This window comes from Cnephaeus nilssonii (genome assembly GCF_951640355.1).
Source record: "Cnephaeus nilssonii genome assembly, chromosome: 3".
Classification (NCBI taxonomy): Eukaryota; Metazoa; Chordata; class Mammalia; order Chiroptera; family Vespertilionidae; genus Cnephaeus; species Cnephaeus nilssonii.
Window position 1 is genome coordinate 61056842 of NC_137074.1, and position 25380 is coordinate 61082221.

A 25380-nucleotide genomic window follows, 5' to 3' on the forward strand; every position below is an offset into this window, starting at 1 on the left:
CAAAGGGTGGGGGTGTCAGAAGTGAGTAACTCCTCTCATCCCCCCAGCGAAGCTCCTCGGGGGCCTGCCTCTTTGGGAATCCACATTTATCTCTTGGCACGTGGGAGGTTAGGGAGCAGAGCATTAACCTGGGAGGGGAAGGTCACGGGGACTGCACCCATGGAACTCGCCCCAAGTTTCATTTCCTCACCCCTCCCTGGCCGCTTTCCACCCTGCCACTGATCCAGTTAATTGGGTCGGAGGTCTACAGTTGGACACCTCCAGGCAGAGAGCGAGCTGGGGGCCGGGTGGTCCAGCTCCAAGGACCCTGCATCCACGACCCACCCCTGCCAGGTTCCCGCCTGTGGGCAGTGGCTCCAGGTGTTCCGCCCGGCCATGCCAGATTCAATCTGACTGGGTGTGGAGAGAGATTGGGCAGCTCTGTGGCAGGCAGCTCTGCAGCTAGCGCCTTTGAATTGTGTGCCACTGGAAGAAAAGAAAAGCCTCCCCAAAAAGAGGTTTTTCAAAAGCCTTCAGGGACCAGGAGGTTGGCCGGCCAGGGCCTTCTTTCCTCCAGCTGCCAGCAGCTGCCTTGGCCTGAAGCCACCACCCACCCCCAGTTCCCTGTTCACCATTTGGGTGATTGGTGCCTGCTGGTTGGGGGGAGGGACCAGGAGATTGGCTGGAAGACTCCAATCAGGTGATCGGGGTGGTCAATGCACATCATAGCAACTGGTCATTCTGGTCATTTAACCATTGTGCCTTAAAGGTTGCTTAGGCTTTTATATATGTAGATTTTTCATTTAGCAGGTCACACAGAGCTGAGATGGATCAGGTTCTCTATGTCCCCACCTCCTTGTATCTTACTTACCCTGGTGTCTTTTCTAATGGTTTATATAATGTGAAGTCTCAGTCATTCCAAGCCTCTGTACTTGTTCTACTATCAAGGATCCATTTCTTTGTGTTAAGGAACTTAATTATATGGGATCTAGGTAGCTGAGAGATTACAATTAGACCCACTTTATGTAAGCTAAATTTAGTTACATGGGCTCAAATCTTAAAATAATGGTATTTTTCTGTTCTTGGGGGAATAGGCTAAAGTTCCAGTGATGGGCAACCTTTTGAGCTTGGTGTGTCAAATTTCGCCAAAAAACTGAGCATAACTTGGGTAGTGTGTCACTTTGAGGAAAAAACATTATTTCGCAAATGTTTCATCCTCAGGAGCAGCAAATGTTTCATCCTCGGCATGCGGCCGCCTCAGCGGCCGCGTGTCATCAGAAACGGCTACGCGTGTCAGTGCTGACACGCATGTCATAGGTTCGCCATCACTGGGCTAAACCATACATCAGATATTCCACGAAGACATCCTTTCAGGAGAAGCATATCAATGACTCTCTATAGCATTCAGAGCTGCAGCCTCGTGTTGTCCAGCATTTCCGGCCACTGTCTCTGTTGTGACACAGATAACAGATGACATTCAGATGCTCAACACACTCCCATGGGCTTACCCAGATTTCGATAAAACACCACAACATTTATACTGAAGTCAGGCACAGCAATAATTTATATTCAACATGCTTATTAAACTGGTGTCAGTATCTGCTGCTCCCTGGATGTTAAGGGTAAATAATTAATTTCATACTAGCTGTACCATGCCTCCACCCCCTTTTTATGTCACTTAGAGGAGAGTATGCAATTCCAATGCATCAGAATGGCATAGCCAAAGATATGATTTTGAACCATTCTAAATTGTATTCATTATAATATGTTAAATTCACAGACTTTGATATTCTATGACAAGTAGTGAATTATTTGCAACCACATACTTCAGAACTTGTAAAGTCAAATTGTCATTCGTTTGAAATCTTATGTGCAGGGACTGGTGATTCAACTCTGGTCCTTACCCTAGGTGGTAGCAAACTCTTGGAGCCTCCATGTTTCATTTACTAAAATTGATATAACCCTAACTTCACTGAGGATTCAATGAAATAATACATGTATATTAATATACTAGAGGCCCGGTGCACGAAATTCATGCACAGAGCAGGGGGGGTGTCCCTCAGCCCAGCCTGTACCCTCTCCAATCCGGGACTGCTGGCTCCTAACTGCTCGCCTGCCTGCCTTCCTGATTGCCCCTAACTGCTTCTGCCTGCCAGCCTGATCACCCCCTAACCACTCCCCTGCCAGCCTGATTGATGCCTAACTGCTCCCCTGCCAGCCTATTTGCCCCCAACTTCCCTCCTCTGCCGGCCTGGTCACCCCTAACTGCCCTCCCCTGCAGGGTTGATCGCCTCCAACTGCCCTCCCTTGCAGGACTGGTGCCTACCAACTGCCCTGCCCTGCTGGCCATCTTGTGGTGGCCATCTTGTGTCCACATGGGGGCAGGATCTTTGACCACATGGGGCAGCCATATTGTGTGTTGGAGTGATGATCAATCTGCATATTACTCTTTTATTAGATAGGATAGAGGCCTGGTGCAGGGGTGGGGGCTGGCTGGTTTGCCCTGAAGGGTGTCCCGGTTCAAGATGCGGGTTCCCTTGGGGCATGGGGCAGCCTGAGCAAGGGGCCTGTGGTGGTTTGCAGGCCAGCCATGCCCCCTGGTGACCCAAGTGGAGGCCCTGGTATCTGGAATTTATTTACCTTCTACAATTGAAACTTTGTAGCCTGGAGCAGAGCCAAGCCTCCTGCTCGCACTGTGGCTGGCAGCCATTTCTGTTGGGGTTAATTCACCTTCTATAATTGAAACTTTGTAGCCTGGAGTGGAGGCCTAGGCCAGCCAGGGCAGGTGGAAAGCTTGGCTTCCTCCATTGCCTGGGAAACCTTGCTCTCTGTGGCTGTAGCCATCTTGGTTGGGTTTATTTGCATACTCGCTCTGATGGGCTGGTAGGCGTGGCCAGTGAGTGTGGCTTGTGGGTGTAGCGGAGTTAGGGTCAATTTGCATATTACCCTTTTATTAGTTAGGATATATATGTTACTTTATTAAATATGTTAATAATTGTATTCTATTCTTTGGTGCTTTATGATAATACACTCAGACACACATACACACTCTTTCATTTGCTATTCTTGGGACCAATGTGAGATGTGCATGGTAGGTATTAATCTACATGATAGATAAAGGAACAAACTAAGACTATTGCACTTCATTTAAATAACTTGCCTAAGCTCTCTTTCCCATTCCAATTTGAATATACCTGAACTGCCCCTATCTCTAACATGTGTACTAGTGGTCTTGAGAAGTTTAAGATGATTTTTAGAACATAAGAAGTCATTCATATCTTTAGAAAAAAAACCTATTAAAATGAATCATTATAGAGTTAGAAGAAATAATGTATAATAGGAGATAGGATGGGAAAAAAGAAGAAAAGAAATCAGAAGAAATAAGATAAATATACATTTATATATGTAGTGAAAGGCTAATAATTAGGACTCATAGGAATTACTCCTGGGGCCAGTTTTGACACTTTTATAAATGTTCTAGATGGGGGTATTCACTCTGAAATATCTACTAAAAAGCAGACTCTGATAAATTATTGACCTGACTTACTCCGCTGACAGTTTCATCTTTCTGAAGGTATAATATGTTACAGTGGGGAATTGCTACTTTGGGCTTAATTCTAATCTCAAGGGAGAGCTACTGGAGATGTGGTAGGGAAATCCATAGAGAAGTATAGCTTGATATTTTTGTCAATACACCATCTTGGTGGACAAGATGAAGGAACAGGTTGGGTGATAGTAAGGAAGGCACAAAGTTTGCGTGTTGAATTCAGAGTATTAACTTATATATTACCATCAACCTGGAAAGACCTCTCAGAGGGTCTAGTCTTAACATGGCCCTAGTCAAGGTTTTTATCAATGTTATTATGTCATAAAAATGACTTATCAGTTGTAGATGTGAATATGACAAGAAGTGAAGATAAATAATGCATTAATGAAAGAATTAAGATTTAAGACAATACTGAGAGGCTAAACTTATGGGCCAAAAGCAATGTGATGAAGATGTCCTGAATACAGTGTTTTGTGTGTGTGTGTTTTAATACATTAACAGTTAGTGATGTTTAGGATGTTGCTGATGGAATTATTCATTGGTTTGATCCCCCTGAAGGAAATGTGAAAATATACAACTGCAGCTCTAAAATATTTAAAACCTTTAAGCTGGGTATTCAACCTGAGAGACCTAGTCTAAGGAAATAATCAGGAAAATGTTTAGTGGCAGACAAGCAAAAACAACTAAAAGATGGTGAATGTCAAGTGGTCAAGCAAATCATAGCACTATCCTAATGGAATACCGAGCAGTAGTTAAAAATTATGCAGTAAACATTTACTCCTTAACATGCAAATATGCTAATGTAAAGGAGATAAAAAAAGACTACAGAAGAATGTTATACTCTTTATTTTTTATAACATAAAAATGTATTTTTTATAAAAAAGTTCAGATCTGATTCCTCTTATCCACTTATATTTTTTATAAAATAAAGTTTATGGATATATAGATATGCAAATACATGAAACCCAAAATGTGTAGAGAGATATTCAGGACAATGTCGATGGTTTATGTGGTTGATAATTTTAGGAATGAGATTTTCTTCTTTATGCTTATCTATGTCTTCTAATTTTTCATCACATACTATTATATGTATTGATTATGTAATAAAAACGTTATCCTAAAAATGTAAGGTAGTGGTGACTGCCATTTTATGTGAAAATTTTCCTGGGTTATTTGGAGGACAGAGTTACCACCAGTGTGATACAGCAGCTAATAAAAAAATAGTATTATTAGGTTGCATAAATAACAATAAAGTTTTAATGGGGTTGGTGGGAGAGGAATATCAGGGTTGTAAACCCACATGGTACTGTGGTATTCCATTACAGGAATCACATTTAAATAAGAACTATAACAATGTGTATAATTCAATGGGTGGGAACCTGTCATGCAAAGAAAACTTTTGTAACTCAAATATTTAGCCCACACAATTGTAAACTTGGGGACCCAGGGGAGGACATGCCAGGCTCACTGTGCTTACATATTAGAATGATAACAGTGAAAGAAATTTTGATTATCTCTGTAATGCTTTAAATAAAAGACCTGAACAAAAGGACAGATGACTCAAAAAAGAAGATAGTTGGGAGGATTTCCTAGCATTTAGAAAAGTAAATGCATTTCCATCTTGGCCCTATGATTTTGCATTCTCTCTGATGCAAATGATTGAAATCCCTGCTCAAAATGATCTTAATCAAAAGGGAAACTTACTGGCAGAGAAGTGGCGGGCTTAGTCACACAGAGGCTAGGTGCATGGTGCTGAGGATGCCCACAGGACCAGCTTCCCCTCCTGTCTCATGGTTTCATTCTGAACGGAACTCAGTTTCAAGTGGCAAGATGACCACAGCACTTTAGACCTTCCACCCTCTGTTGTACATTCACAGGAAGAGCTCTATCATCAATGGTTTAATTGAAAGTCCAGACCTGATTCCTCTTAGCCATAACTGGCCTGTTTCCACTCCTGAACTAATTACGGTGGCCAGAGGGGGGAGGGGAGGTTTAGAATAGTTGCTTCCTTACAAGTTAATCAGGGGCCACCATCCCTCATAGAGGATGGGCTCCAACTCAAACAAACTACCTGGGCTGAGGCAATGGAGGAGTAGTTTCTGAAAGGTAATTCATGCTAATTGTTTATCAGGATAAAGGATGAAGAGACAACAGACTGCAATAATGACAGGGGCCTGTTCAAACTAGGATGACAAATATCACTGGAGGATTTCTTAGGTTCTTTCCAGTGCCGAAATTCTGTGAGACTGCAATTCAATTTATAGTTGGCAGTAAGATAGATTTGCAGGGAGAGAAAAAATAAAAGGGCATACATAAGGATTTCTGATGAACTTCAGGAAGATATTACCAGTCTACAAGAGAATATGGGAAACAAATGCTGTGGGTAGGCAAAAGTATTAAAGAGGGGATACTTTAAAATATAGAAAACCCTCCACAATTTTGAGATTTGAATTTTGAAAAATTGAGATCCTATCAGTAAACAGGTATCTCTCTCCCAAGCCTTTACTGAATCAAGTATGCAGTTGGAATTTGGGATCTGTTTTTCTCTCCTTATAACACACATACACACACACACACACACACACACACACACACACACACAATTATACTGCACCCTGGCCTAGAAACATGCAAAAAAGAGAAACAGGTATCTCTTCAAAACCCAAAGCCCCCCACCTCTATACCTATGCATATTCTGATGCTTCAAAAATGTGATCAATCATAATTATTTAGGTTTGACAAGTGCCTTCCAAAATTCATATGCTCCCTGGAAGGGTTAAGATTCTTTCACACTCAGAGTAAATTGCTTTAATTACATAATCAGATCACCAGCTCCTTAGGGCTGGCTGCCTGCTCAGCAAAATTTCTGCAAACTTGCACATTTCTTTTGAGGGTGGAAGGAGTGTAGGGAGAACGAGTGTTTGGGAGCAGATGACAACTTGGGGTATGCTTTGGGCAGTGTCTTTAAAGAAATAGAAAGGAAGGCAAAGGGAAGGATGGAAACCGAGAAGTAGGGGAATTAGAAGGACAGTAACAAAGACAATTTTGCCTAGAACCCTTCCATCTCTATATGGACCAGCTGGAAATCATCAACATCTCTGCTTCCACTGTCACTTCAGCTCCTCTAATGCTGTGGGGAGGCAAAGGTATTAAAGGTATTGCAATGTCCCCTCATCAAATCCCCACTCTCTTTTCTTTTAAGATGTTAAGACGTAAAGAGGCAAAATAATAGACTAAGACTGAAGAGAGGAAGAGTTTTTATTCATGTGCCTGTCTTCTCTCCCTTTGTATTTTCTGTACGATATTAAGTTGGAGACTGGGATTTGCCTTTTTTAGGATGAGTACATTGTTTCCCCCAAGAACACCCAGAGTAATGCCCTTATTACAAAACCTAGTTCATCTGGACTATATGTGATTCTGATTGATGAACCTTAAAAGAGAGGAATGAAGTTAGAAAAGGCCTAGAGAAGGGCAGGTGATCAGAAGGATAAAAAGGGTGTCAGATGAGAGCATATTAAAATGGTTATTTTCCTTAATGCTGACCTCTAAGAAAGTATGAAGTGTACAGATCAGGTAAACCCAGACCAGATGGTCAGATCCCACAGCACTGCAACTATGGAAAAGCCACAGGAGCTAGGGGATAGCAAACGGGCGAGTAAAGTTAGGAATTCTGTGCATAGCAGGGAGGCATTTATGCAACTCCCCACCCTTAAGTATTATATAAACTAAGTAAATTTTATAAGGTTGTGGTTAAAAAATCCATAATGAGTTATCAAAACAAGCCCTATATTTATGAGTGCTTCTTTAATTTTGGCTGTAGATACCTTAAAATAGTGGTCTTCAAACCCAATTCATCATCAGACTCACCTGGGGTATTTTTAGACCATATATGCATTCCTTAACCCCACTTGAGACATCAAAAATAAAAACTGCTGGAAGTAAGACCACCAAATTTATATTTTGAAAAGATTCTCCAACTGACTGATGTATTCACGGATTTAGAAATACTGACCCAGGGGCTGACCCTGCTGCACTGAAAGCAACATTATGTCAGGGAAATTGTGTGCACTATGGGATTGGGCAGACCTGGATTTAAACTCTGACTGCTGCTTTTCAGGGTGTGACTTGGACAAGTTTCCGACCTTCTCTGAGGCTGAATCGCATAGGATAATATGTAGAGAATCTGATGCATATTGGTATTGTGTTAGCCTGTGCATCCCTGCCCAACCTCCACCAGCTCCTGTGGATTGTCTAGCACAGAATCCTAGGCTGGTGGTGTTGTGGGTTAAGCACATCATAGTTTTGATACATCCAAGTGTTTGTCTCTGAGAGGGAACAGCAATTTTATAGGAAGATGTGAATGTAGACGTGCCATCTTTTGCTCGCTGGCCTAGCTCTTCTGTATTTCCAGTTAGTTACCAGTAGGATAATGAAAGAAGAAGCAGATGTTTCAAAACTATCAGGTTCCCCTTTCTGGCTTCATGGTGTTTTCAGATCATTTGTCAATATTTTGGGATTTTGGTTTCTGCTGAGGTCTGTGCCTTTTAAGGGTAGTTTATCGATACAACTGTGAAGTTGAAACTAAAGGGGAAAACAAATCAGTGGGGATCCCACAATATGAGTGAACACCTATTGGGTTGATGTGATGAAGCAGCTGGTGAGGAAACCCCAGATTCCCCACCAGGATGCAGTAAAGATCCAGGGAAATGAGCAGAAAGAAGAAAACCAAGGAATGGGAAGGAACAAGGAAGATAAGAATCCCTTTAAGGGACAGGTGCAAGTAAGGCACATGAAGGTATTCAGAAGAAGGAAAAGGAAAGCAGAATGCCAGCCTTCTCCTGAGCTGGCTGGAAAGAAGTGCTATAATCTGAGATGCAGGGAGGAGCTGGGCTCTAGTTCCACTCTAGTGCCAGCCGGTCACAGGTTACTACTGAATCCGAGGGTCTCACAGGTATTTTCAAATGCCACTTTCTTGAATGGAAACACAGACTTGCAGGAGAAATCTGCCTGAGGGGTGAGCAGGAAGGAATGGGAAGGGAGTGAACCCACAGTACTGAGTCTTCCCCAGTGTGATGCCAATGATGGTGAGTCCGTGTCCCCAATCCGCTCCTCTCATCATCTCTTTTGGAGCTTCTCAGGGAGTCTGTTCAGCGATCTCTATGCCAGGCCTATAGCTGGTTATTGAGGAAGATTTATGCCTAACCGGATGGACAACAAGAATTGTCCTGTTATACTTGAATTGGGGTTGGCACCCAAAGCACAGGTCAAAAGGTGCTCAGTATCCATACTCCAGAGTCTGAGAGCCACCAGACGGTGTGACTAGATACTTTCCCCAAAGAGCTACCTGAGGAGAGGCTCCCTGGGAGCCTAGGTAGAGGCCTAAAGGGAGGAAATGCAGCATATGGTGTGTTTTCTTCTTTTAATTGAATTTATTGGGGTGACGTAGGTCAATAAAACTATATATGTTTCAGGTACACAATTCTGTAATGCATCAGCTATAATACACATTGTATTGTGTGTTCACCACACAAAGTCAAGTCTCCTTTTGTCATCATTTATCCCCTCTTTACTCTCTTCTACTTCCATCTGGTAATCACCATACTGTTGTCTGTACCTATGAGTTGTGTTGTTGTTTTTTTTTTTGTTTTTTTTTTTTTGCTTAATCTCATCATCTTTTACACTCAGCCCCACAACCATCCTCACCTATGACAGCTGTCAGTTGTTCTATGAGTCAGAAAAAATACCAAGTACCATATAAATTCATTCATGTGGAATCTAATGGACAAAATAAAACAATGAACAAAATTCAGCATATGTTTCAAAACAGTTTTCCTCCTATAGGAGTAGCAGGGGTGAATGGAAGAGTCAGGGCTCTTAAACAGTTTTCCTCCTATAGGAGTAGCAGTAAATGCAAGAGTCAGGGCTCTTAAGTAATTTATATGTCATTTGGAAGAGAAGTAGTTGATTTGTCATCTATCCTCTGTTTTAGGAAAAGGATTTTATTAGACCTGTTTTATTTTAATTCTTCTCAATTATACAAGAGGTACATAGATGTATTCTTAATTTAGAAGTTAAATAAAAAAAATAACCTCCCTTTACCATACCCTAGACCAGGCATCCTCAAACTACAGCCCACGGGCCACATGCGGGTGTTTTTGCTGTTTTGTTTTTTTACTTCAAAATAAGATATGTGCAGTGTGCATAGGAATTTGTTCATAGTTTTTTTTTAAACTATAGTCTGGCCTCCAATGGTCTGAGGGACAGTGAACTGGCCCCCTGTTTAAAAAGTTTGAGGACCCCTTCCCTAGACTATATATTATCTATATCCATGTATATATAGATATATATGTATGTATATTTATACATAAATATGCCTACACATATAAAATATATCTATATGTATATCTATATCTATATCTATATATGTATGTGTATGTATATATATCTATATATGTATATAATATATATATATAATTACTAATAAATATTCATGACAGAATATATTATAGAATGATGTTGTGATGTGATATGTTTAATGTGGCTTTTTAGTATTACTCAATTTTTCTCTTTTATAGAAAACAATTTGTGTTTTTAAAAAATAACCTAGACACTTTGAGTTAGAACATAGAAAGTAAAAGCATTTTGTTAAAAGCCTAGATTGTAGAGACAGACATCCTGGTTGTGTGACCTTGAACAATTTTTTTTAATATTTCTGTTTCCCAGTTCTTCCTCAGTAAAATTAGGATATGATTGGATCCACTTCACTGATTTGTTGTGATAATTAAATTAATATATGTAAAACACTTAGAATAGTGCCTGACATATTTTGAAGTGTTACAAATATATTGCATTCATTTTTACTACAGTGAAGTCTAACATATGAATATACCATATTTTATTTATCAATTCTACTACTGAATGACATATTGGCTCTTTTCTAATTTTGCATTATTATAAACAGTGCTGCAATAAATATTTGATCAATTTATAACATGTGTTTTCAGAACATGTATTACAACTTATGTGGAAACTGCTGCTATTGTAATAAATGCTTTTGAAATCATATTGATGCTGAGAATTTAATGTAGCTTCTTTCTGAGTTACACACTTGAGAACATTTTTCCTACTTCTGAAATGACTTGAGAGGAGCTATCTCCCAAAGATTTAATGAGGTTATGTCCCTTTTAACTGTCAAGAGTCCCCATTCTTAACACTGATATTTTTTTGAATTGTTGATAATTAATCAGGAACATCAGCGGTGAAATGTCACATAGATATCACTCCAACCCTTCGATCTGTAGCTTTAAAGGAGGTTTTTCTCCCTGACTGCTGGCGCTGTCATTGCCAAGCTTCCCTCTTATTAACCTTGAAGTCACAAGGAACAGCCACTCCTGTGATTTCATCATATCTCCCATCTGAAGAGATGCTATCACACTCCAGAAAAAAATTAAAAGAACCACATCACTGCCACAAAGAGGGAGGTCACAGGTTTAAATTTTTATTTGTTTATTTATTTATTTTGTATATTTTTGCCCAAAAGGACTTCTTGCCCCACCAGTCATAGATAACCATTCAGACTTCACTAAGGGCCTGTATCAGTTTGCAGAAAAGATTTTACTATTAAAAATTGTTCATGAAATTTTCTTTCTTCTGACAATGCTAGTCTTCTCTGAGCTTTATGGAAATAAGTTCTTTTCTTCCTTAAAAGTTTTCGACTTCTAATGATGATGATTTGAATGTTAAAATTGGTAAAACAGACATTGTAAAAGCTTTCAAACATCTCTATAAACTACACAAGGTAGAAAAGCCCCTTTGTCAGGTGTATATAAAAAATTTACCCATGTGCAGCTTTTCTTGGATTTAGTAGAGGTCCCGGCAGGCAGGGCTAAACCTAGGCAAAATGATGGAGGCTGTGAAGGTTGACTTCAGCATGCTGGCCTTTTCCCTTAATATCCAAAAAAACCTTGGCTGCTTTGGCTTACAAATGCCTGTTTTCTATAATCCATTTCAGCCAAATGTCAGTGCTCTCTCTTCTAGGAAATATCAGAATGTGACAATGGAAGAATTTCCAGGAAAGGACAACATGCAGGGGCCAGAGAATGACCTTGGCCCAGGAAAACGGAGATTTCACTTGAATTGCTAAAATGGAACAATTGTCGGCAAGAAATATTTGTCATCGTTGGGTTCTATTTTATTTCCAAAATATCGGACACTGGATTTGTACAAAGCTGAAAGTCTCAGGAGACTGAGGAGGAGCCTTTAGCCTGCATTTGTTGAAATTGCAAGTGAGAAGCTTCGCAGTTTGAGGTGGAAATGAACACAGGCCCACAGAACCAGGATTGAGCAGGTATCAAGTCTGCAAGAGTTAAAACTCTGGTGTGCAGCCCTCACTGATTTTGTTCAGTGGTTAGAGCATCAGTCCTTTGACTGAAGGGTTTTAGATTTGATTCCTGTCAAGGGCACATACCTGGGTTTCAGGCGCATGTGAGAGGCAACCAATCCATGTGTCTCTCTCACATTGATGTTTCTCTCTGTCTCTACCCCTCCCTTTCAATCTCTCTAAAAATCAATGGAAAAAATATCCTTGGATGAAGGTTAACAACAGCAACAAGAAACAACAACAAACTCTGAAGTACATGAAGGTCAACGGTCAAACCTCAAAAGCAGGCAGACTGGTTGAGTCAAGGCAAATTGTAATGACAATATTTGTTTTCTTTTGTTCATTAATTGGATGAACAAGGAGTTTCCTGTTCACTCAATTTTATAAAACTCCTGAGTCTTAAGGGGTCCTAGAGAATTTGAAACAGACTTATATTTCTGCATCACTCCCATTAATTAGTGCAGTCCCTTCTGTATTGCTTTGTTGTTGTTTTTTACAAATCCTGGCTCTTTCTATATGTTGAGTAGTGGGGGCCTGGATACCCCTCAGAGAAGTCTTTAGTGCCGCTGGCATAGAGTGATGACTCCCCACTCTCCCTGCTCCGAAGTGTCTACCATTACTGGGACGCTCATCTGTTTTGTTCCTCGCCACTTAGTGCCTCCTTTGGGTCAGAGTCATGCCACCTCCACTGTTATGGCATAGCCCTTTCCAATCCCAGCAGCCTCCTCAGTCCCTCCTGCACTCAGAGGACACCTTGGTTATGCCCTTCAGAGTCTAACTTTCCAAAACCAAGGTTTGCACCTTGACATCACGAAAGCTACCAACACCTAAGACAAAGGAGCCAGGAATAAGGAACAGATTGCAAAAAGGAAAACACTCCTTTTCATTATTTTTTAAATTATTCTACAGCAGAAAGGTATCAATTAATCTAGTAAGAGCTCCCTTTTTATACATATTTGCTTTTTAACTATTTGTGGGATGAGGGAATTCTACCCTTTACCTGTGAAGGTTTTGAATCAGGAAAAGATGGAGAGTTACGGTCTTGCATGAGGCATAATATTATGGAATGTTTCTTTTGGTAAACTTACCAGAGGAAATTTTTGACACTGTATTAAGCAAGATGAAGAAAGACATAAGACGATGGTATCTGAATGAATGAAATGTGAACTCCACAGTAATTTTGTGTGTTGTTTGGCAAGTCATGTAATTTCTTCCGAAGTCCATTTCTTTATCTGCAAAATGATATTATAAAAATACACACCTTACAATGTTACTGAGATGAAATGTACTAACATATGGAAATCACTTAGTATATGTTCAAGCACATAGTAGCATTTCCACAAAGAATCTCTGTAATACGCTTGGTTATTTATTTTCTAAAGTATACAACTCAGATATAACTTTGGGTGCACATATGAAAACTTGCACACACACACACACAGAGAGAGAGAGAGAGAGAGAGAGAGAGAGAAAGAGAGAGAGAGAGAGAGAGAGAGAGAGAGAGAGAGTGAAAGAGAGAGAAGGAGAAGCAAGGACATTTGCTTTTGGAAACTTTCTAATCTCAAGGGTTGCATATCTTAACCAGGCAAAATTCTAGGTAACTATTTTAGGTACATAAAGGATATAAATATATGAGTCTAATTTGAGAGAGAAACAAGCTAGAACTAGATGTGACTTTTATCTCTGGTTTCAACCTCCCAACAGGTAAGCGATTTCTTCCCATTGGAGGCTGTCAGGCAAGTGTCCATACTCTATCCCAGAGTTGACCACATGTGCAAAGCCCTTTTATATGGAAAAAAATAAACCAAGGAAAATATTTTCACATGCTCCTAAGAATACAACTTTGGGATATTCCAAAAATGACTTCTATTTCCTCCTCTACTATTGGGGAGTCTCTGTTCGTATCAATGCCCTATAATGTCATTTGACTTCTATGACTTATAAAAGATAAAAATATGGGCATGAAATTCAGTTAACAAAGTTGAGCTTTAGAGTGGTCTTCTCAATGACCCAAAAATGGTTATGTGGATTCCCTTTTACTTTGTTTCATTTCATCAAATAAAGAAAAACAAATTATTTTCTGAAGTTGGAGACTATCAGAATCAATATGCGAAAGATGGCTACAACCTGAAAAGTATCTATGAGACTGGCCTGGGCACATCCTTCTGAAAACCAATCGAATTGAACATCTCCTCCTTACACTCAAAAAAAGAAAGAAGAAAAAGAAGAAAATATTCAGGGCGACCCCAGAACAGCTCAGAGGTGATGAGACCTCAGGCCCACATTTCAAGTTAGAGGAAGACTCAGATCTGAGTTACAGTAAGCAGCTATATTATCTGATCTCTCCTAACCAAAGATAACTTCCCCTCATTCCCACCGCCTCTCCTTCTGTCCTCTTTGTTATTTTTTTCTCATTTAATCAATTCACGTTCTACCAGTAAGGATGCAAAATCGAAAGTGCTAGGCTGGCATCTGATTTACCCATAAGACATATAGTGCTGTAAGGGCCCCCTCCACAGGCACCATTCCCCCGGGTGCTTCAGTTCTGGCCCATACAGGCTAGAGCTATTAATGAGAAAGAGTTTAAGTCTCCCTGACTCATTCAGCCCTTGTTCTCTCTCCTGAGACTGCCAGCAAGAGAAGCAATTAGGGCCAATTGTGGTGGTGGTTGGCTGCCTTTTAAAATAGAAACCATCTCAAAATCCTTCTAAGAGGTTGCCTTACTTTCAGCTTCCTTACAGAGTGCAGAGACATTTGGTGACAATGCTGAGAATTACCCAGATTATCCAAGGAAGCCTGTAATAGTCCAATTACCAACACTTGTTTGCTGTCTTTTTGTGAACTTTCTCTGAAGTCAGGAAAGGATATGCCACAGTAGGGCCAGAGGTAGTAAGGAGACAGGAGGGGGAAGGAGAGAAAAATAAACTATTCTGAGAATGAAATTGTTTTCACCAATTACTCAAGACTCTAACCAATCAGGTGACTGAGGCTCTGATGTGTTTTATTAACCTTTACCATTTTGGGAAATGGGTTTTTCATAGGCTATGAAATTTGCCACCGAGCCTGTGCTCATTATATACTTGTTATATTGACTTGAGGAAAAGTTGGTGGTTTTTTTTAATTGTTTTTAAGATCTTACATTTTTTTTTTTCTCCCTGAGTTAGATAATACCAAGCTTTCTAGGAAACTTTAAAGAAAACTTGAAAATGAATGTGCTTATTTGTCACCTACTTTAATTATTTGAATAGGGTTATCTTTCTTTGCATTTAGAGGAATGATAACCCAATTCAGAATAAACTGGAAAGGGAGACAGCCCTTGCCAAACTGTTACAGACTATACTGTTAAAATTTCCATCCTTCAGGGAAAGAAAAAGAAACCAAAATTTATTTTCCCTTTGAGCACATTTTCCCTTGCCAGTTCATAAACAGGATTATGTAGATATCTACTAAATGCTTAATTTCCATAATAAAGTAGTAAGTGAAGCTTCTCCTTTTCTTCTTTCTTACTTAGAGCTATTAATATGCTGTTGTTTGGAGGCTCTGATCTTCTTACCTCTAGCTGTCTGATACTTAATCAAGAGCTATCTATCATTCATGGACACAGGAGATGAGTACTCAGCTTCACTCAGATTTCTTCCGAATCCTTGTTCTTATCCATTCGTTTCTAAAGGAACCACCTGGAAGGATATTTCTTTTTTTCTTCTGCCACACCTGTTTGTTTACATTCAAACTTTACCTTTTTAAATTTTTTCCTAAATCTCCTCTTTTCTTATAGTTAGTATATTTTAGATTACAGTATTAACATATAGGCAGACAATCATGGATATATTTCTGGAGCCCTGGAAATTGTGCAATTATGTGCATAAACCATTTGCTCATCTCTTCCTTTTAAGAGCATCTGTGTTTCTCCATGACTGCTCATTTCTGCAGTTTATAATTTTCATTTTGGAGCATTCTGTACCCTAGACCATTCTACACTGGGCAATGGCAGCTGCATCTACTCAGATCAGATTATATTGGAAAAATCTTGGGTTCTGACTACAAGTATCTTGGAATGAAAGTGTAGATGTGTGTTTGTCTATGTGTGTGTGTGAGAGAGTGTGCCTGTGTTAGTGGAGGTGTTCAAATGGTAATCAGGATATCAATGTATACAGGGTAAGGCCAAACTAGGTTTACAGTTGTGAGTAAGCTAAACAAAAAGTTTCTCATTATATTCTTATATATTAATTATTGTATTACAACTGTAAACCTATTTTGGCCCCACCCTTATGACTCTAATTGTTCCTGGCCGGCCTTTGGCAGCTTATTAGCTCTTTGCTGGCTCAGGATCCCTCTGGCTGCCAGGGCACCTCCATTTAGAGCAGGAGCAGGGATGCTGATGGGCCTGCATTTCTTTGAATTTGCATGCATTTGCTATTCAGATAGGAGACCCCTCTGCCAAAGCGTCAACCTCCATGTTACAGAAAAAATAGGGTTTTGCAAATTTTAGTAGGTTGAACAATGACCACACAAAGATATCAAGTCTAATCCCCGGAATTTGTATATCTTACTTGATTTGGAAAAGGGGGTCTTTGCAGATGTAATTCAGGTAAGGATCTCAAAATGAGGGGATTACTGTGGATTATTCCTATGGACCCTAAATGCTGTTACAAATCCCAGTAGTTATTTACAAGTGTTATAAGAGAGAAGAACAGCGCTGGAGCCGACACAGGGGAGACGGTGACGTGAAGACTGGCAGAGATTGCAATGATTCTGGAATAGGCCCAGGAACGCTAGGGCAGCCACCAGAAGCTGGAAGGGACAAGGGTGGATTTCTTTCCTAGAGTCCCTAGAGAGGGTGGCCCTGCTGGCTTTGAATTTCTAGCCTGCCAAACTGTGTGAGAATAATTTTCTGTTGTTTGAAGCCACCAAGTCTGTGGTAATTCTTACAGTAGTCTCAGGAAACTAATATGTAGGTAGGGAAAAACAAACACAGGATATCATATTTCAGAAATGTTATGCCCCATAGACTTATTATATTATCAGAATTCTTTAGCATTGTCATCAGCACCACTCATGGGTATGATCGCCCTTCTCCTTCTCCGGCAGCTGCACTGTTCAATGCTGCAGCCACCAGCCACATGTAGCTATTGAATAATTGAAATGCAGCTACTGGGACCGAGGAATTGAATTTTTAATTTTCTTCCATTTTAATTAACTTACATTTTTAAAACTTGTAGTAGATTCCATTATTGGAAAACTTTTAAGTATATTTGGCACACTTTAAGCATGTGAATTTACTTTTTCAACTCTAAATATTATGAAATATAAATATACATAAAATATTTCCAAGAAAATTTAGTATCCAACTTGATATGTTCTCTAACTATAAAATATATACCACATTTCAAAGACTTATTATGAAAAAATGCAAAATATTTTACCGAGTTTTATATTGTTACATGTTGAAACGGCACTATTTTGGATATGTTATGTTAAATGAAATTAATTCTGTTTCTTTACTTTTTAAAAATAGGGCTAGAAAATTGAAAATTACATACACAAATCACATTATATTACTTTTGTATAGTGCTGTCCTACAGTCTGGCATCTGAGTGACCCAGCCTAATAGACCTGGGAATGAATCTGGTTTCCTGTAACTTATGGACCAAAATATTTACCCAACTTGGCATTATCTTGGAAAGAACTATTTCCAAACCTCCATTTTCATAGATGATTAATTTATTTGTCTTCATTAATGAAAACTGCCATGTTTGGAACTAGAACTTAAAAATAAGCATTAAATACTGCCTTCACTCACTTTATCTCATGCGAAAGAAAAATAATGCAATATTATAAGAAGCTGTTCTTGACAGTTGTTATTTGAAGATATTTACAGAGTTTGGAAAGTAGATGCTGTAAAGAAGGGTCTAAATATAGGGAGGAAAAGACAGATTTGACTTTTGGTGGTAGACACAGGTTCAATATACAGAATTTTTAACATAGAAACTTATACCTGAAACCTATATGTTCATATTGACAAATGTCACCCCAATAAATTTAATAAAATATTTATAGAATTTATTGGATGACACTGGTTAATAAAATTATATAGGTTTTGGGTGTACAGTTCTATAATACATCATCTGTATATTGTATTTTAGCTCAGTAGTCCCGGAATTAATATTGCCATTGTTGACTAGATTAGAAGGAACTATCTTTCTCCATACACATATGTTAAAAGTAATTATATATTTAAATAAAGAATATATATTCTTTATCAGAAAGAAAGCAGTTGAGTTTCCAGAGCTTTGGCAAATACATTCTAGTCCCATTTTTCATATCTCTTGATAGTTCTATGTCCAACAGCAATATTTTTATCCTTGCTTTGCTTTACTTGTCTCATGGATCTATTTTAAATAATTAAAAAAGGAACATTGTTAGGTACTAGTGTAAATTAATTTTAATGAAATTGATTTAAAATATTATTTCATTTGAGAAATGCTATAACATTTCAAAATTTTCTATTGTTACACTAAGTGTAGTCTATATTTTAAAGAATTACTGGTTTTAGGCAGTTACCATAGTGAAAAATAACTCAATAAAACCAGAAAGATTTTCCTCTATTAGTCTCCACTAGACTGATTGTGGAGCTGAAAATTATAAGCAATAAACAACACTTGAGAGTAGAAAACCTCTTTTACTTGCTATTTGAGAGTGGTTTGATTTTGTTTTGCTTTTTACTCTACTTGATTCTTTAATTAATGCATGCCCTCCCATGGGTTTCTCCCACATTTCCTCCATGCCTGCCCCAGCTCCTGCTGGCTGTAGCTGAAATCTTAACAGAGAGCTGACAAGTACTGGTATATCACTTGCATCACAAACACTACCAGAGCTCTGAAGGACTTAGTGGTCTTCTCCTTTTAGAGATGAGGAGTAGTTTATAGTCAGAGCCAGGACTAGCACAAAGGGTCTTCTGACATCAAATCTAATTTTTTTTCTGCTAAATCATACTTTTCCACAACAAATAACCTGAAAATACCCAGAATGTTATGCTTTTACATGATCTCCTAACTTCCAAAGGAATCTGAACAAAACTTGAAGGCCAGTTCTGGTGAAAATGAGAAATTGGTGGGTGGCTGCTCATATCCCAGTACAGCTGTGGATGGCTGCCGAATTCCCGGTGAGTTCTTTGCTTACTCACCATCCTACTTTACCCAGAATGTTTGCTGCAGTAACAGGGTTATGTTTGTAAGACAGCCACCCTTGGCACAAGTAGTTCTTCCAATTGCAGTAGCTGTGCTCAGTGGTATTTATTCAGTTCCATGTAAAGTTTCTAAGAGGAAACTTAAATTCTTTGTCATATATGCATGTGTTCTGGACGAAGAGATCAATATGTATGTTCCAGGTTTTTAAAATTAAGCTTATTATTTGATATAACATTCCAACTTTCAAAGTTAAAAACTAGTTCTTTTAATTTATAGATTCAAATCTAATAGCAACATCTAAGGTGCAATTTGAAGATAAATTAACGCCTCAGTTCACACTGGCATACTTTTAAAGTACTATATATTTAATATCTAAGTTTGTTTTTCAGTGGTCATGCTCATAAACTTCAAAGCTACAGATTTCCCTTCTTTAAATGTTCTTTTCTTTTGCACTTTACATATCCTAGATTATATTTGAGGTCCTGTCTATTCTAATGACTAGATCATTGGTCCACACTCAGAGATCTTACCACAGTGGGCACAGTAACTGGAGTGGGGTAGTGTGTATGTGGTCCTGCTGACTCAGTCAGGACAAGCACACACAGCCAGAGGTACGTGTGATAGTTCCAAATGCTGGTGTGCAACACATCCTATCTACATCCTTTGGCTATTCTCCCCTCTAGCCTTATATATTCCTAGTGTGGAAAACTAGTATCATTCCCATACTAGTTCATGGGGCTGTGAAGATAATATGGGATAGCATATTCATGTACATTGTAAAATCAATTAACTATGCCCTGGCAGGTGTTGCTCAGTTGGTTGGAGTATCCTCCCATATACCAAAAGATGGTGGGTTCCATTCCTGGTCAGGGCACATACTTAGTTTGTGGGTTCAATAGCTGGTCAGGGTGTATGATCAGAGGCAAACAATTGATATTTCTCCTCTCTCTCATCAATTAAAATTAATTAATTAAGTGTGAAACACAAATAATTGGTTTAGGGACTCTATTCTAATAGGGTATTGAAAGCAAAGGGGGAAGCCCTGACCAATGTGGCTCAATTGGTTGGAGCAATGCACCAGAGGGTCACGGGTTTGATTCCCAGTCAGGGCACATACTTAGGTTACAGGTTCTATCCTCACTTGGGAAATGTATGGGAGACAACTGATAATGTTTCTCTCTCACAGATGTTTCTCTCTCACATGATGTCTCTTTTCCCCTTTCTCCCAATTTATATTCATTGGAAAAGGAGGGTCATGTGATTGAAATGGAGGGCTGCCTATGAGAGGTGATTCCTGGAAGCTACTTTTCAGTTTTTTCAATATCTTGGTGTTTCTTAAAAGTCCCTTTTTATTTATTGATTTTGGAGAGAGAGATGAAAGGAGGGAGAGAGAGAAAAACCTTGATATTGGGATATGCTCTAACCAAATGAGCTACTCAACCAGGGCCAAACGTCCTTTGTTTTTATATGTAAGGTTAGGGTAAAGAGTAGGGAAAACAAGGAGACATAATTCTTTTATTTGGAGAGTAAATATGCTATGATAAACATTTGGAAAGTATTTATATTTGCCTTTTTAAGTCCCAATATTTTAGTGGTTTTCATTTTTGTATTTTACTGTTTTTATCATTAACCATTTGTTTTAGCTTCTGCCTCTGTTCTTTAAAAAGAATCCATTTAATCTCTATTATAGTCAGTTCTCTGTTCAGTCATTATGCCACAGGACTTCTGAAATCCATCCTAAGTGGATGTGTAAACATGATATGTGAATGGATGTAGTTTTGTCTGATATTTTCTTTGTACACAAAGTTTTCCTCGAAGCAATAACTAAAGCTTTTGCCGTTTTCAAACTCTCCAATCCTCAGGAGGTTATTTTCAGTGAACTGGTGAGAGGAAGAGTTCAAATAGGATTGGTTTAATAGAGCTGTGATGTGAAAAATCTCACAACATGCTGTTTGCCTGAAATGGCCAATCATGGGAGCATTAAAATCAGAGTGGGGAAGAAAGCCCAGGCATTCCAGAGAAGCACCGGAATTAAAGAATGACAGCAGCTGGCCATTCCTGTGTGGAAAAAGAAAAGTATGATAGGGTGAGAAATAGCCAAAGAAACATTTGAAAGAGTCATCATCTATGAGCTACAAAAAGCTTCAGCCATAAGTTTAGTGCAAGAATATGTCTCCTCTATTCTTCCACCACTGACCGATGAAATTAGAAGAAAACCTTCATATTTATTTTGCTCTTCTACTTCCTCCTTGGGATCTTTTCTCTTTTCTGTACTTGTATTTTATTCTTATAATCAAAATGGTACTCTCTTAGCATTTTAATGGTGTACTTGGGTTTCTTCTTCTGGGCTATTTATTAACAGCTCTCAGAGTATTATTCATCTAGGCACTCTTTAAAGCTGCCTGTCTGGGCATGACAAATCTCGCCCGAGGGCAGGGGCTTTCTAAGAGATTACTGCCTAAGAAGTATGGCAATAACAGCAGCAAGCATATGGAATTTCTGAAGAGGAAAATACAATGTGGAATAACCAGATAAAGTGTTAGCAATGAGTTCTGCTAGAATTGTGGGAGTGGGCAGTCCTGAATCTTTGGGTGGTTGCCTCTATCCTAAGGTCACTTAACCCAGTAAGGCAAAAATAGAAACTTTGGTTTCAGTGGTACGCCATAATTCACAAAATGTGCAGGAAGTAATTTTATAAATCAGAATTCCAGTTAAAACAATATTTTTATTATTACAAATTTGTATGCATGAGTGTGTATGTACCAATCTAGGAAATGTCTCTAAGCATAAAGAAGAAAATAAATAGGTCTGATTCCATCTCTTGGAGAGAACTACAGTTTTTCTATTGTCTAGTTTTCTAATCTATGTATACATGAGTATATATATATTTTTAAAAACAAGGTGTCATAATATGCACTTTGATTTATAACCTGCTTTTTCTGGAATATATTGAGAAATGAAGAAAACAACTGGAGGAAATATGTACACATATCTTTTAAGGAGTTTATCTGTGACTGAAGCTGGGATCCAGGTTGGAGGGAGAAGGAACGACTGAAGAATTTGTGTTATTGAGATGGTGATAGTGAGCAGGATCTACCGAAACTATGGAACTGGGCTTTAATGGAATGAAGGCCATGTCCTGTGTTGTAACAGAAGAGGGGAAAAAAAGGGTATAAATGCATGTGTTTTAAAAACAGGTAAAGTGACAAAAATTTTGAAGAAAGTCCGTGTTGGTTATTTGTCCTTGTCTTTTCTATTGAAGTTCAAAGGAAAATCTCTCATTAATTGAAAAGGAAGGCAGGGATATAGGGGTCTTGAGAAAATAAGACAATGTGTGAACGTTGTCTTGGTGAATAAAATAATGAATTGTCTAATACATTATGGTGGGATTGAGTTGCAATTTGAAGTTCATATTTATGCAATGAAAAAGAAACCAGTTTGCTTGGTGGTGTGGTTATTGCAGACAAGTTTAGCTGTTTAGATGCAAGAACAACAAAGGTTAATGATACAATTCTTTTAGAGTTGGAGTTTTGCCAGGTGGCAGTAACAGAGGAAGCCAAGAGCATTTGCAAGAAAAAGTTAATAATAACAGAAAAGCAAGAAAGTGGAGACAAAGGAGGCTAAGTGGCCTAATTTGGAAATCAAAGAATTTTGGCAGCAGGAAGTACCAGAGCAAATTGGCAGGGGGGTGGGGGGGGCGCGGGGGTGGGGGTGGGGGCGCGGGGGTGGGAGACAGCGTTAAATAGTAGTCAAATATCAGAATTTTTAAAATTGAGTTTCTAGTGGCCACAAGGTCCTTAGTGCACCCTTGACCATGCACTTGCATTGATGAGAGGTTGGTGAGGAAGATGAAGGTAGTGGAGGAAAGGAGAGGCAAACTGAATGATTCATTAATATGAACATAGAATTCATTGTGGAAATGGCAATCTTTGTGGTGAGCAGAGATAAGTGGTAAATTTTTTGATGAAATTCGGAGATAAGGAGATAAGAGATGACTGCAGGAAGTTGGATAAGATTTACTAAGATGGTGTCCATTTTAAAAGTGTAGTGTTTTTTGTAAGGAGAGGGGTGACCATAGTCTGGAAGCCACAGGAGAAGCAAGGGGAACACTAACCTGACTATGGGTCTGAGGTAATAGTGTATAGAAGATGGAACACTATCACTCTCTGCAAAGGTTATAGAAGAAATGTTATTCTCAGAGGAGAATTAGGTTTCAGTTAAGATAGGGAGGTAAAGGGATGTTCTGAGAAATTAACAGTGGGGAGAAGCTGGGGGAAGTGATGAGGTAGAGATTGGGTCTGAGTAGGAGATGAGCAGAAAAATATGGAGATGAGTCTAGGTTGAAACCTTTGGCCAGAGAGATCTAGTTACTGGTGAGGACTGAGGCAGGCAAGGGCGAAGGTCAGGGGTGGGCTCTCTGGATAGGTCTGAGATGAGTACTCTTCACAGGACTGTGGCTCTCTGAGGCTTAATTATCATGGAATTTGTTAGGCCTTAGAGTCCTTCAAGAAGGGAAAGGGCTGAGCTGATGCAGCTTCACTTCATCTATTTTATATATGAATTTCCTCTTAAGCTTTTGTGTGAAGTAAGTGTCATATGGCTTTTAAAAATTTAAACTGCTGTTACAGGCCATCCTTTATCAAGCCTCAGTTAGACAAATCCCTGGGTAATCAGGAAAGGGATTCATGAACTTTTTTTTCTTTTTTTCATCTTCTCTTTCACACTGAAAAGGTAGATTTGATCTTAATTGAGCCTCAGGTTGAGAATGGGGACAGAGGAGGCAACAAGAATCAGGAGACAGGGAGTCAAGTTGAGGAAGCAGAGGATTCTGATTTTGTTTTTCTCATCAGACAAGGTGTGGGATCTCTTGTCAGGAAAATAGCACCGCAAAGTGTGGACAATCCTATCCATTAGGGAAGATTTATACACATCAACTTCCATTCTAGGCTCAAAGAGCGCTGAGAGTTGGGACAGACATGTCTTAATGGTATTTCACAAGTACTCTGAAATATGCCTCCTTCCCCTCCCTCTCCACCATGCACAGCAGATGACAGAAGCTTCTATTAGCTAACATTTCATTCTGTGGACAAAGTTTAGGCAGTAAGACAGTCCATTTCATTCTTCCCCAGACTAGTTATTTTCCATTATAGCAATTGTGCTGTCAGTGATATTAGATCTCTTAGCCACCCCCAACCTCCTTCTTATTGTTCTTTTTTTCAAATCCAAAGTAACAACATCTGGATAATTAGAATGATTAGCGTTCTTTTATAGCTAGAATTCTTGCACATTTGTGTTGGCTGAGATAATGGAATTTCCCTTCACATAATCTACTATCTTTAGCAATGCTCAGAATTATAATTTTCATATTGTGAGAACTCAACTCTTCCTCTTGGGGCAAAAACCCAAGCTATCTTGGAGCATAGATGAGAAATGATTTCCTAATCCAACACCTGTCATAGACGTTTCCCTTTCAGAAGTTTTCTATAAGTTAATTAGTATCACTGTCTTTTCTTGATCACACCATTTAACCTATCATTTTATATATAATTTTGATGGTCTCTCCTTATCCCTTTTATTAGACTGACTTTCTCCTTCTTATCCTTTAGTACTTTATCAGAATCGACTTCCATGGTTATGTCCCTTTGCATCCAGAACACTATTTTTCCCCCAGGTCTTATCAGTAATAAATTTTGTTAGATATCTGTGTCTGTTTGTCTGGGAGGAAGGAGCACATACTTTGTTCATTTCATAAAATCATCACCTGAGGATATTGACTTGAGAGAGGGGAAGAGAGAGAGAGAGAGAGAGAGAGAGAGAGAGAGAGAGAGAGAGAGAGAGAGAGAAAACATTGATGTGAAAGAGAAATATCAATAGGCTGCTTCCCACACTGGCCCTGACAAGGGATTGAAATGCAACATAGGCATGTGCCCTGACCCTGACTGGGAATCAAACCTGCAACCTTTTGCTGTACAGGACGATGCCTAACCACCTGAGCCACCTGGCCAAGGCAAACTTGTTCATTTTTATATCCACAGTAGCTAGCACAGTTCCTGTCTCAAATACATGCTTCATAAATATTTATTGATTGAATAAATGCCACCTTTTCAAATTTGGAAAATCAGTATTTGTAAGAATTAATCTTGAAACTGCCCATGAAATTACTTCAATCTGTATTCTCTCATCTTCAATAGGTTAATTTATTTTCTAACTCTATGCTAATTTCAGTGCCAGATATTCAGAGGCTCTTCAGTATTTATTGATTGGACAGTATTTCATTGACAGTGGGT